At 35.0% G+C, this 14741-nt stretch overlaps 1 long non-coding RNA gene across 1 annotated transcript; it reads left to right on the top strand.

Moving 5' to 3' along the window:
* Window positions 1-963: 963 nt before the first annotated feature.
* Window positions 964-1959, top strand: LOC110799658 (uncharacterized). Its single transcript, XR_002536438.2, has 3 exons — window positions 964-1019; window positions 1139-1202; window positions 1853-1959. It is a non-coding gene; the product is annotated as an uncharacterized lncRNA (long non-coding RNA).
* The last annotated feature ends 12782 nt before the right edge of the window (window positions 1960-14741 follow it).

Below are 14741 nucleotides of genomic sequence, written 5' to 3' on the forward strand. Positions count from 1 at the left end.
GGTAGTATACATCATTCATCGTATCTTAGATGATGACATTTATTTATGGTTCTTTTTAGTGTTTTTTGTTTAATTATTATTTTTATGATGTATGAAGGACATATCCCTGGAGAATGTGTCAAGCATGTATGAGCTTTTTGAGGCATTTCATGTTGTGCCATTGAGGCAGGCTAGCATCCTTTTCATTTTAGTGAAGCATGATAAATTGAGTGCTAGACCAAGGTATGCAGTTTATCTAATATGTTTTGTTTACTAGCTTTTGTTTTAGCATTACGAACTGGGTGTTTCAGGAATTCGGGTTCATATCAAAATGATTATTTAGGGAAATAGGGTGGAAATTGTAACTAGTTGTTTATGTTATTGTTTCATTTGAAGGTTTATGCTTTAGATGCAAACCGCAGCAAGTTCTGAAAATTAAAATAGCATTGATATTCTGCTTCTGACAGGTTCTAACATTGGTGTTACTGGATCTTCCTGGACTTCTGTTTTTCTCCACATATACTCTCCTTGTCCTCTTTTGGGCAGAGATCGATCATCAGGTAGAGTGTAATTAATCTGATGTTGCCTTGCTTACATTTGAAAATGACAACATTCATTTCATCTTAGCTCCTTTTCCGCCTAACAAGTGCCTACTTTTTCAGGCTAGATATCTACCAACTGATAAGTTGAGGCTTGTTTACATATTGCTAAACGCTGGAATTTACTTCATACAGGTTTATTACATCTCATGTTTACTTTATCTTTCATGTTAGTGATTTGTTACCAGTTTATTTTCAAAGGGTTTGAACCCATGATAGTTATATTTTATGCTTTAGGTTTGTATCTGGATTTTTCTCTGGTTGTATAACAATGAAGCATTGGAAACCGTAGGACGGATCTTTATTGCAGGTTTGTTTATGTTATTGATGATGATTTTTTTTTTGTTATGGGACCACTATTTTCAGACTGTCTAAACTTCTTTATATTCTGTCAGCTGTCTCATTTGTTGCTGCGATCAGTTTCTTGTTTTACGGACGAAGGTCAGTTTTTGAATGTTTGAGTAGTTTGATCGTCTATAACCGAACAACAATGCAAATTTGATATACCAGTATACTTCGTATCTGTAATTACTTGTCATGTTTTCTATGAACGACTCCAGATTGTTTGTAATGCTGAGACAGTTCCCAATTGAATCTAAAGGAAGAAGTAAGAAGTTATACGAGGTTTGTCTTCTTTCCTGAAACATTTTTAGTCCAGTTTCCCGCGTAATTTCTAAGTTCTAACCTGCTAACAAAGCAGCCTTCTCCTGGAAAAAACCAGTTAATAGACAACGCCTAAATGAGTTTAAAGCCAATAAAACCTAGGGTCATGTTAGCTCTCCTCAAAGCTGGTCTCATTTATCAGGCCATTATCCTGAGATAAACCAGTTTAAAGCTAGTAAAACCCTTTAAACAGGAGTCAAAGTGTACTGCCGTTATATACAACACCCATGGACAACCTAAATATGACCTATAGAAACAAATAAGAGCACGGGAGAAAACAACACTGTTATTTCAGAATAGAGTCTGGACTCAGTCGACGAGCTAATACCCCTCTTCTCTCTCTTTCTTCCCCTCAACCCTGCTTGTAATAGATTTCCTGTGTGACCTGGCTACTGCTCACAAATTCATCACATAAGATCTGATAACTTCTCAATATTTGAAGATAGGTCTTTAAAATTTTAGTTTGGCCTAATAACTCTATATTTACATCGTGCTTTATCCCATTTACAAGAGTTTTAGGGATATTTCTTTCTTAGTTGCTTGAATGTTAAAATGTGACATTTCATTTGCATTTAATCTAATGCTCCCTACAAATTTTTGTTTTTGTAAAGGTCTATACTCCGAGGAATGCGCCTTATGCTAATGAGGAAATTGATGTGGTTCGTGAGCAATGGTCTATACTCCGAGGAATGCGCCTTATTATTGGCCTGAGCGCGCTTGATCGAGTTGGTGTAGATGTTATAGAACAATCTTTTATATTAAAATGTATGCGTATGTTGAAATTGGGACGTACATATATTTAAATGTAGTACGTGTATTTTGGTTTTATGATATATAAAGAGTTATTGTTTTTATATTTGTTATACAATTTGAGATATTATTATTGTTGTTACAGGTTTCTATATTTGGTGCAAGGCACTCTAGCTATCCCTAAATAAAATTAAATTTTTTCCGCCAAAAGTGATTTGTTGCAGCGTACATATGTATATGTACGCTGCAACAAGGCTGTAAAATTTGGCAAAAATTATGACCTTTTGCAGCGTACAAATAGATGTTCGCTGCAACAGGATGGGTTTTTTGCAGCGTACACCAATTTGTACGCTGGAACAAGTCATGATTTTGGCAAATTTTTCACACTTGTTGGAGCGTACAAATATATGTACGCTGCAAAAAAGCACTTTTTGCAGCGAACAATGTACGCTGCAACAAGTTTAGACTTGTTGCAGGCCCCCCAGTTGCAGCATACGATGTACGCTGCAACAGGGGTCTAAAAGCCCGCTGCAATAAGGGTTTTTTCTACTAGTGTAATATCATACATTAGAGCCGATATGAACAAATCCTCAAAACCGATCTATATTGATCCTGGAAATCGGATCTAAACCGGATCGCTTAAGGATGAAAATCGATTATGTTTAGAACCGACATGTAAAAATCAAATACCTAACCCTAAACCCTAAACCGGCAAACCCTAAAGTAATTACCTATAACCGATATGTACAAATAAAAACCGATCTATATCGATTTTCATTCGTAAGCAATTCGGTTGGTGATGCGGGAAAACCATAAAGCCAGGAATCCAAATTAATTGCCACATAACAATTAGCATAATTTAGGATACATGTGAAGCGTGCCTTCCCTAGCTGTTCCCGAATCGAACAAGAACAAGTTTAGGACTCCAAGTGTCGTCCTTGGCTGTTGTTGCGTTGCCTTTGCGTGCTTGGCTTGCTAGGCGTGGGTCTGGCTTCGTGCTGGGCCTTGCGTTTAGCAAGCTCGTCTGATGTTTATTTCGTACGATGCGCTTTCGAATAATTTTACGATTCCGGAATTCATTTCCGATTCGAACAATATTTAATAATTCCCATTCCGGAATTAATTTCCGTTTCGAACAAATTTGTAATATTTCCGATTCTGACAATATATTTCCATTTCTGACAATATTTCAATTTCCGGAAATATTTCCGATTCCGGCAATATTTCCATTTTCGATAATATTTTCTGATACGTACCATGTTTCCGTTTCCGGCAACATCTACGTCTTTGATAATAATTATATTTCCGATACGATCCATATTTCCGTTTCCTGCAATACAACCGGCCTCTAGCTAGGCATACGGTTCACCAACACTTATTAGACTACTTAGCATTAAATGGATACTTGGGCATTATTTCCTTCACATTGACCCTTAACCCTTAACCCAAAACCTTTAAACCTTAACACTTAGTAGTTTCGAAGCATTAGGGTGCGTTCTGTTCAACTTATTTGACCTGAACTTATCTGAACTTATCTGAACTTATCTGAACTTATTTGATCTGAACTTATTTGAACTTATTATTCCCTCCGTTCCTGAATAAGTGTCCAGTTCCCATAAACAGCGTTCCCTTATAAGTGTCCAGTTTCCATTTTTGGACATACACATTTCCCACTTTTCTATACACTTTTCCCACTTTTCCACACAATTTTCCCACTTTTCTATAAATCATTATTATTTTTTCTTACACATAATAAATAATAAATAATAAATAATAAATAATAAATAATAAATAATAAATAATAAATAATAAATAATAAATAATAAATAATAAATAATAATTAATAAATACTACCTCCGTTCCTAAAAGATCTTTACGCTTTCCGTTTTAGTCCGTTCCTGAAAGTTCTTTACACTCCTACTTTATTCCATTTTTACTCTTATTGGCTGGCCCACCATAACTTACCCACTCACAATACTTTAATATTAGTTTCCACCCACTCACATTGTTGGACAATTTATAGCCACTTATTTTCCATGTGTTACCCCACCATCACATATTCACCAAAATTCCTTAATTACCGTGCAAATAGTAACCGTAAAGATCATTTAGGAACGGAGGTAGTAATAAATAATAAATAATAAATAGTAAATAGTAAATAGTACCTCCGTTCCTAAATGATCTTTACGGTTACTATTTGCACGGTAATTAAGGAATTTTGGTGAACATGTGATGGTGGGGTAACAAATGGAAAATGAGTGGCTATAAATTGTCCACCAATGTGAGTGGGTGGAAACTAATATTAAAGTATTGTGAGTGGGTAAGTTATGGTGGGCCAAATAAGAGTAAAAATGGAATAAAGTAGAAGTGTAAAGAACTTTCAGGAACGGACTAAAACGGAAAGCGTAAAGAACTTTTAGGAACGGAGGTAGTAGTAAATAGTAAATAGTAAATAGTAAATAATAAATAATAAACAATAAACAATAAATAAATAATAAGTAATAAGTAATAAGTAATAAGTAATAAGTAATAAGTAATAAGTAATAAGTAATAAGTAATAAGTAATAAGTAATAAGTAATAAGTAATAAGTAATAAGTAATAAATAATAAGTAATAAATAATAAATAATAAATAATAAATAATAAATAATAGTAATAAATAATAAATAATAAATAATAAATAATAAATAATTAATAATAAATAATAAATAATTAATAATAAATAATCAATAATTAATAATAAATAATTAATAATTAATAATAAATAATAAATAATAAATAATTAATAATTAATAATTAATAATTAATAATTAATAATTAATTATTAATTATTAATAATTAATTATTAATAATTAATTATTAATAATTAATAATTAATAATTAATAATTAATAATTCATAATTCATAATTAATAATTAATAATTAAAAATTAATAATTAATAATTAATAATTAATAATTAATAATCAATAATTAATAATTAATAATTAATAATTAATAATTAATAATTAATAATTAATAATTAATAATTAATAATTAATAATTAATAATTAATAATTAATAATTAATAATTAATAATTAATAATTAATAATTAATAATTAATAATTAATAATTAATAATTAATAATTAATAATTAATAATTAATAATTAATAATTAATAATTAATAATTAATAATTAATAATTAATAATTAATAATTAATAATTAATAATTAATAATTAATAATTAATAATTAATAATTAATAATTAATAATTAATAATGAATCATTAATAATTAATAATTAATAAATGAATCATTAATAATTAATAATTAATAATTAATAAAAATTGAAGTTTTAACTTAAGCAATAATAATAATATGAAGTTCGGAGAGAAACGAACAAAGGAATACGGTTTGGGGCCGAAAACCTGGCACCCCGGTTTGTGAAAACTTGCCGGTTTGTGAAAACCTGCCGGTTTTCGGTCCTTCCCAGCATAGAAAACCTACAGGTAGCGAAAACCTGGCACCCGGGTTTGTGAAAACCTGCCGGTTTCGCACCTAAAATTAAAATCCTCCTTTTCTCAAAACCTGCCGGTTTTCAGAACCCGGCCGGTTTTCGGTGCAAAACTGCACAAAGTCTCTATCTTCAAAACGTCATAACTCCTTCGTTATTTATCGGAATTAGGCAAATGACCACTCGTTGGAAAGATCTTGAAATTTAGAATCCAAAAGAATTAATATCACTGAATTTGGAGTTGTAGAACTTGAGTTATAATCAAAAGAGTGGACGAGAGTCGCTTTTCTACTTCTTTCACTATTCGCTTTGCTTGTTAACTCTTCCAACTCAATGTTTGTGCTCTCGAAAGTACATAATCTCTTGTATTGATTCAAATGAGTAGGAAATAAACAAAAATATGCTAATTTCTACAATGATGAACCTGAAACTACAACCACACTAAAAGGAGCACATTAGTACTAAAAATCGCTCCGAAGAGCTCATTTGAGATCAAAAAGTACTAAGGGACGGGGGTAAAACACTATAAAATATGAACGTATCAAACTCCCCCAAGCTAGATCTTTGCTTGTCCCTAAGCAAAGAAATTATTGATGGATACAAAAATCAACTTCACCCCAAACATATTTCAAAATAATGGATACAATTCAAGGCAAAATTCAACGAACATGCATCAATGCCAACCAATCAAATTCATTCGACCACAAATTCTCCCTAACAATCGTCACACAGAGCGAACCACAAGTGCACTGGAATTCAAGACTAGTGCTCACACACTCTTCACTCGTTTATGTGGCGGGTAAAAGATGTATCCGTTCGCTCTCCTCCCAACATGTATGTGAATAATGCCCTCCCAAACTCACAACACTCGTGTGTTTAAAAGAACATGCACTCAACCTAGTAGTCGACTCGAAATATGTCATGTCATAAATTGCATTGATAAACAACTACTTTCAAATTAATATGACTCTATGCACAAAGGTCGGAAGGTCTTCAAAGCTTGTAATGTTAGGCTTAGGTAAGGGTGTGGTAAATTTGGGTAAAATGTGAGCTTAAAGCCTTGGCTTTGGGGAGCATAAATCCTAGCAAAACTCATGATCGATCACAAGTGATGACCACAACTCTCCCACTCAACACATGATGAACAACAAATGAACTACACCATACTTTCTTGCCTTTTTCATCTATAAAACCAATCACTCATAATAATAAGGAATCACAATGCTTTGAAATTTTTCTGGAACTAATGAATTTCTCTTTTTTTTCCTTTTTCTTTTTGGAGGCCTTCACATTTTTCATCCTTCTCATCTCTTTCACTCTTCATTTTTCTTCTTTTCAAACAACATACAAGATAAGAATAATTCCCTTATTTTCTTTTTTCAACACCCAATTTGTGCTCACAATGTAACACACTAGAACTCCCTCACCTCCCTTACTATTAGGTCCCCCAAGCTAGGCTTGGGACCAGTAACCAATGGGGATTTCATGGGCTTGTAATATGGCTAATCCCCGAATAAAGGGCACAGGCAACAACATGGGCAGAAAAGAAGGGAACAAATATATCTAATTTCATCTGAATGCTACCTAAATAGAAAAATGCCTCCGTCCTCCTCAATGTGCATGTATAAGAGTCATAAAACATTACTAACAGTTGCAAACCAATACTCAAAATCAACGACACACCAGGAAGCTATCACACATTCCTAACCAAGTCAACTAGCCAAGCACCACGTCCACAAACAGTTAGTCAAGGTTGACTCATGTTAAAGCATCAAAATAGTCGAATCTCAAATCATGGTTAACAAATCAACAATGCTCGTCATCAAAAACCAAGAATAAAAACAGTTTCAAATCAAGGGGCACAGGGAAGCATGGTTTTTGTATTTATCGGAACGCATTTGAAAATTGATAAACTACACTAGAAAGAAATAACACATACCTCCCCCAAGCCGAACTCAGCAATGTCCTCAGTGCTTGAAGGAGTAGAGATCGAGGGTGTCAATCTTCGTTGAACCCCTCCGGCTCCAACTCTTATGTGCCTCACGCAAAGAGATTGGTTAGTAAATAACCAACCAACGAGCGTAGAAGCTTATCTTGCGCACTCGCACATCTTTCGTGCAACAAGACATGCACGATAATCAACAACACCATTTGCATAAAATCCCAACGAACTCTATGCCAGTAAGGAGTGGGATTCCTAAAGGAAGAAGAACAAAAAGAAAAAACAATAATAAAAGAAGAATAGGAAAAAGAAGAAAAAGAGAAAGTAGGCATACTCTCCTTATGGAAGTTGTTTTTGCGGACTATTGATTCTTCAACATCAATGATCAATGAAATAACTCTCTCTGTGTTTTAGAATTCATGGTGGATAGGCTCTTCACCATATTGAGCTCTCTGCAAAGCATCCACCTCTTCTTTGTAAGTACTGTAAGTACCTGCAAAAGATTCACAAAGAGGAACATACTCTATTGGGTCATTGTGCTTTTGATTTTCGTGGGGAGGAGGAAGATCCTCAAGCAAAGGTTTTATGGGGAAAGACAAGGGGAGTGAGACGGTGTAAACGGAGCTAAGAGTAACCCTTCTTGGACTTGGAATATGAGGGGTAGGGGTTGACACAACAACTAGGGTTTTATCAACTTCAACTTCCTCATGGACTTGCTCTATAACATATGGCTTTTCAGTTTCTTCAAATCCTTCATCCATTGATTCAAAAGTCACATCATCATCCTCCAACTCATCCTCAACCTCTGTTATACGTTCCTCCCACTCTTGGTTGCCTATGGGTTCACTCAGTTGACCCCCATCCCCAACACAACTCGAATCATTATTTTCAATAATTTCTTGAACTTTTCTAAATCTCTCAAGAGTTGCCTTACTAGCTTTAATAATCTCATTAGTAGCCTCTTGAGATCTAGTACACTGAATCTCAATCTCAGAGTTTAATCTTCTTAATTCCTCTAAGAAGCTATCTCTGCTTTCTGATTCGGGTTGAACAGGATTGGGCAAGGGTTCACAATAATACACGGGAGAAGCAACAGTGGAATCATGAGGCAAAGCATTGATATCCATGAAAGGGTTAGATAAGTCATTAGAATAGACATGATTATCATAAACATTAGAATGCACCTCATTATAACAAGCATTCAAGGGAGAGGGGGTAGAAACATGTAGATTATGCTCATAATTTGGATTAGCACATGTAACATGAATGGCCATTTCACGCTCATACAAATCCCTTGCAAACCACATATAGTAATCCCACATATCATCCAAAGACAAGGCTCGAAAATCACCATTAAATCTACTTTCTATCACATTCCTTGTATACTCATTTAAACCACCATAAGCAAAACCACAAGAATCCCAAAGATTAAGATTGTGGTAACCAATAAAATCATTTAGCCTATCGAAATACACCCAAAAAGGCTCATTTACGAATTGAGGGAAAGAATAATAATCCATTTTTTCAGGGGTTGGGGGGAAAGTTAAAAAAGTTTTAAAAAAAATACTAAAAAAATAAACTAAAGAAAATAAAATATATACATGGTCTCTAAGAACTGGAAGTTCTATGAGACTCAAGAAAATAATCTAGATCATAAAATTAATAGCAGAAAACTAAACCGTTTCCCCGGCAACGGCGCCAAAATTTGGCAGGCTAAATCGCACTCCTATCAAAGATAAACCTAACGTTCACCAACTAAAAATATAGCAAGGGAAGCAGGGATCGTATCCACAGGGAAACAATGTTCTTTCTACTATTAATCGGCAATTCTAGACTATTGGGAAACAAGAATATGGATTGATTTGTATAATATAACTAGGACGATAATAAAATAGGGAAAAATCAAATATTAAAAGGTCTAGGGCATAGGTTCACCGATGAACAACATTCCAAGATGACAACAATCGATAATAATCAATAAAACAGTTAATTAGACTAGCATGCTCTCTCGAATCGATACTAATCATAGACTTAGAATTAACGGGCTCTCGCTACGTATTAATCCCAATTCCACCTATTGACACAAGCCTAAACATCAAATTGCATCTCTCGAATCTTGATTTGATATTGCGAAACTAATACAATCAAACCTGCGCAAATCTAATTGCAAAGTAAATAGGAGCAATCAATAGGAATTAACAGCTAAACCAACAATGAACAACAATTAATCATCCTCTCACATTCGTTCATGGATTCCCAAAACCCTAGAAAATCAACTACTCACACATATTTAAATTAAACCAAATAAACATATTAAATAAAAACATGATTAAAATTGAATAATAAAATAAGGAATAAAGTAATACCTAAAACGAAGAACGAAACGATTAGCTGAAAGTTTGAATCTTTAATTAATTAAAAGTTGAGTGTTTGGAGAATAAAAATTGAAGTTTTAAGCTAAGAAATAATAATAATACGAAGTTCGGAGAGAAACGAACAAAGGAATACGGTTTGGGGCCGAAAACCTGGCACTCCGGTTTGTGAAAACCTGCCGGTTTTCGGTCCTTCCCAGCATAGAAAACCTACAGGTAGCGAAAACCTGGCACCCGGATTTGTGAAAACCTGCCGGTTTCGCACCTAAAATTAAAATCCTCCTTTTCTCAAAACCTGCCGGTTTTCAGAACCCGGCTGGTTTTCGGTGCAAAACTGCACAAAGTCTCTATCTTCAAAACGTCATAACTCCTTCGTTATTTATCGGAATTAGGCAAATGACCACTCGTTGGAAAGATATTGAAATTTAGAATCCAACAAAATTAATATCACTGAATTTGGAGTTTTAGAACTTGAGTTATGATCAAAAGAGTGGACAAGAGTCGCTTTTCTACTTCTTTCACTATTCGCTTTGCTTGTTAACTCTTCCAACTCAATGTTTGTGCTCTCGAAAGTACATAATCTCTTGTATTGATTCAAATGAGTAGGAAATGAACAAAAATATTTTAATTTCTACAATGATGAACCTGAAACTACAACCACACTAAAAGGAGCACATTAGTACTAAAAATCGCTCCGAAGAGCTCATTTGAGATCAAAAAGTACTAAGGGACGGGGGTAAAAACACTATAAAATATGAACATATCAGAATGCAACCCAAAAAGACTGCTATGGGGTCCTGCATACAAGAGCGAGGGTCAGTGCTGACTATGTAAGGATGGCGGCGGAGATGTATATGAAAAAGTGGGCATTGGATTACGAAGGCAAGAGTCGGAGAATTATGCTTGACCCAACTTTTGCGGTAATTACGCCTTGAATTGAATTGTTACGCCTTAAATCACATTTTTGATTATTTAAATCACACTTTTAAGTTTGAATTATTAAATCACATTTTTAATTATTAAAATCACATTTTTAAGTTTTAGGTGTTTAAGTGACACACCAGAATATATTTATTGAACATCATTTTATATTACAGATGAGGGTAATTACGAATAAGGATCCTTTTGAACATCTGGAAAAGAAGCACGGCCAACCGCTTCGTGACATAACTGCATCCCAGATTTGTGTGGTATTTTTCCTAGTTTTAACATTCTCCTTTCACATGTTCTCTGAATAAACAAATAACTAATAATTCCTGTGGTAATATGATGGAATCAGATTTTTGTTCCTGTGTTGGACGATGACCATTGGTGGTGTGCTGCATTTGAGTTGAAGGAGAAGACCATATGGTTCATGGATACTATGTACCCCAACCCCGAAGAGAAGCATAAGTCCATTCGGAAAAATATGGTATGTTTTGCTTCCAATGTTTTTACGCCGATTGTCATTTACAAACTACCATTTCTGGGGTTGATGTGAATGCTTTACATCACAGATCCCGGCCATCGACACGATTTAAATGTCCATGACCCCCAGTGGGAACTAGGCACAATGGGTAGTTGGGGAAGACAACTAGTCGAGCTTATGAACAACACCGACAAGTATATGAACCAGTGGACCGATGATTCATTCTATGTGTCATTTCAATTTTATTTCCCCGTTTAATCACAACTGGTTTTTTTGCAGTCATAGCTGCGGCGTACTAATGTTGGGATGGATAAAGTCATCGGCCGCTCGTATCGTATCAAAATATGGAATGGTAAGTGGCTTTGTATTTTTCCCTCATATAGCTAGCCTACAAACTATTGCTCCTTATTACCATTCATTCATCGTTGTAGGAAAATATTGTTATGGCTCGAAAAGCGCTACTAATGGACGACTTTGTCTCGGAATTTAATGAAGCAAAGGATGAAGCATTGTCAGCAATCACCTGTACTTGAAAGGCATCTGATTCGTAGTAATATTGTGTAACTGTTGGAAACCGTTTTATTAGCCGGATTATCTAATGTTTAAGATTTTAGTCGGATTTTTTGGTGGTAATGTTTACTGCTTTTGGATAATTAACTTCATTTGGGATAGTTTACTGCTTTGCGGATAATTTAGGTCTACTTTTCCTAATATCTAAGGGCCTTGTTAGTTGATTTTGGGTTATTATCGTTTACTTAACTCTTTGTAAGTGTTTTATTGTGTATTTGCCTATTATATAAGTCACTATGTGGTGGTACCAAATAAGAAGTGTACCAAGTTTGGCCACTTTAATATCTTATTATCACCACCAAAAGTGTAGCAAATATGATGGGTCGGGTCAAATGAAAATGTAAGTTGACTTGAAGTCAAAGTTCTGGCTACATGTATTCCAAATTCGATGTTCTGGCTAAATGTAATGTACATAAAATGTGCCAAAAGTCGAGAATTTCTGGCTACATGTAATGTACCAAATTCGAAGTTCTGGCAACATGAAACGTACCAAAGTCAAAGTTCTGGCAAAATGCATTGTACCAAACTTGAATTTAGGACTACATGAAGTGTACCAAAGCTTAGTTGGCAAATGTCATACTCATACCAAAGTTGACAAATGCCATACTCACTCATAACAAAGTTGACAAATGCCATACTCATACCAAAGTTGACCTGCATTTCACTACCTGTGTTCATTTTTCTGATTTACCTGTGTTCATTTATCTGATTTCATACATAACTACAAATCAGAGATCTTAATTGTATAAATATCTTATTTCTACCTGTTCATTCCTTTAAAACAAAAGACCCCATAGTTCACAGCAGAAATATAAACATACAACATCAAATGTTGGTCATAAACTACTTAAGTTTCCAAACAAACTTCCAAACTAAGTACCAGAATTCAAATGCAACAGAGTTGCCGAAATACAGAACTGTATACCAAGTACATCCAAAATATAAGTACAAGCACGTAAACACGGTCTACACACGGATTTGCCTCCCACAAATAAGGTCGTAGACCTCAGATCTCCTCACATTCAAATCGCACAAGATGTCATCAACAGCAAGTGATACCCTTGCATCCTCTATTGCACCCTGATGATGATAAGATAGCAAATAAATATGATAGCATTACTACAGACTATTGTTTTGAAAAACACACACAACTAAACACATGGAACTAAATGAATGTACCGATTGGAGTGTGGCAGAAATTTTGTTGCGTTGGACTATGTCCTTTATCCATGCTAGCATTACAACACAACTTGACACACTGCATTACCAGTGTTTGACAGTGATCAAACCATATAATCCATATATAAACAAACCAACTTATATTTACGCGAAGCGATTGCGTTGGGTTACTTACTCATTGCTCGGTGGGACAGAAACAAGGTCAACCCCCCATCTACTCAGTCCATCCTTTACCCATGACTCGTCTTTTGAGTAAAACAGGGTGTCCAAGTACTTCAACTGCAAGAATAACAAGTCAATCATATGTATGAAATGTATACGATAATTATTAAATGTTTTTACATACAATCATTACCATGTGGCTAATCAGACGACCGTGCTCAGACAAAGGCTCGTCCGATGTAGGATCAAGGACCTAAATCCGCTTATCCTTCATGGATAATGCAACACAATACCAACGTCTGTGCGGTGGAAGTGTGAAGTACATGTGCAACATGGGTACTACAACCTGGCATAAATTGCAAAATAGAAATGATAAGTTAAATGTTAAATTATAAATTTACATATAATTATCACAAATGTATTTAATTTAGAATGTGAGTAATTATGCATACCACAAACATTTCCCGAATGACGAGGTTTTCAAAGGGGGCACCGAATGGGGCTACAAGAGACTGAGGGGGTTCGTTTGTTTGTACCTTAACCTGCCACAATTAGAAGGTGTACCAATTAGCTCAAGATACGTTTACATAAATATGATCAGATCATGATAACATAGATGAGAAATACGTCTGAATACTAACCCCGAAACCAAGTTCAAGCATTACACTTCGTCCTCTACCGGCACCCAATTCTGCCTTCCACCTTCTAGTATACATCTTACTAGCCACTTTGACGTATTCTATCCCTGCATACTCATCCATTGCTACCATTCGATACATCTGATATTTGCTTAGGCATAAACCATCTAACTCAATCAACTCTGGTCCTTCATCCCTGCATATATTGATTAATTGAAGAATAATCAACTATCGTATTCCAAGTTAAAAATTATAAACATTAACAAAATACATTCATAACCCCCTTATAATTTACTAAAAACTTTGACATTTACTTGCTATTTCCCTGACACTCCTTGATGAAAGCAACCAATTCCTTCTCCATATCAGTTCGACTCTTCCAGGAGCTCCTAAGACCTGGAACTCCCTTTAAAATTTCAGTGGTGATTACCTATGAAAATAAGATATGTATATCCCAGCATTAAAATTCTCTAAGATAAGTATATATTGGATTGTTCATTGACAGTAGTGTAAGAAAATGTACCGGCTTCTGAGCAGGAGATTGTACTTCAGTCTGTAGCGCGGTCATAGATTTCGTAGGGACAGAACAATCAGAGGAAGAGGGAGCCATAAATCCAAGAACATCTGAGGTAACTGCAGAAGAAGGACCAGGGGTTATAGGATCACTCACCAAAAGTGGAGAGACTGAAGTGGAAGGAGGAGGGAACCCAAAGCCTCGGGTGCCAAAACCCCAAGCTGAACCAAAGGCCGGTGCAAAACCCACCGACGACGGAACTCCAAACTGCTGTGCAGTGGCCGTAGGAATTGTGGTCGGCCTCATTGTCTGCGTACCTCTGAGAGCAGGGAAAACAACCACACCACCCACACTACCACCACTTGTACCTCCACTTTGAGTGTCCTTCAACCCACTATCTTGTTCCCTCACCCCTACTATTCTTGACAAATCAAGTTTCATACTTCTTGAAATCTCTCCTTGGTTATGCATTTC

Source organism: Spinacia oleracea, chromosome 2 (genome assembly GCF_020520425.1).
Source record: "Spinacia oleracea cultivar Varoflay chromosome 2, BTI_SOV_V1, whole genome shotgun sequence".
Lineage (NCBI taxonomy): Eukaryota > Viridiplantae > Streptophyta > Magnoliopsida > Caryophyllales > Amaranthaceae > Spinacia > Spinacia oleracea.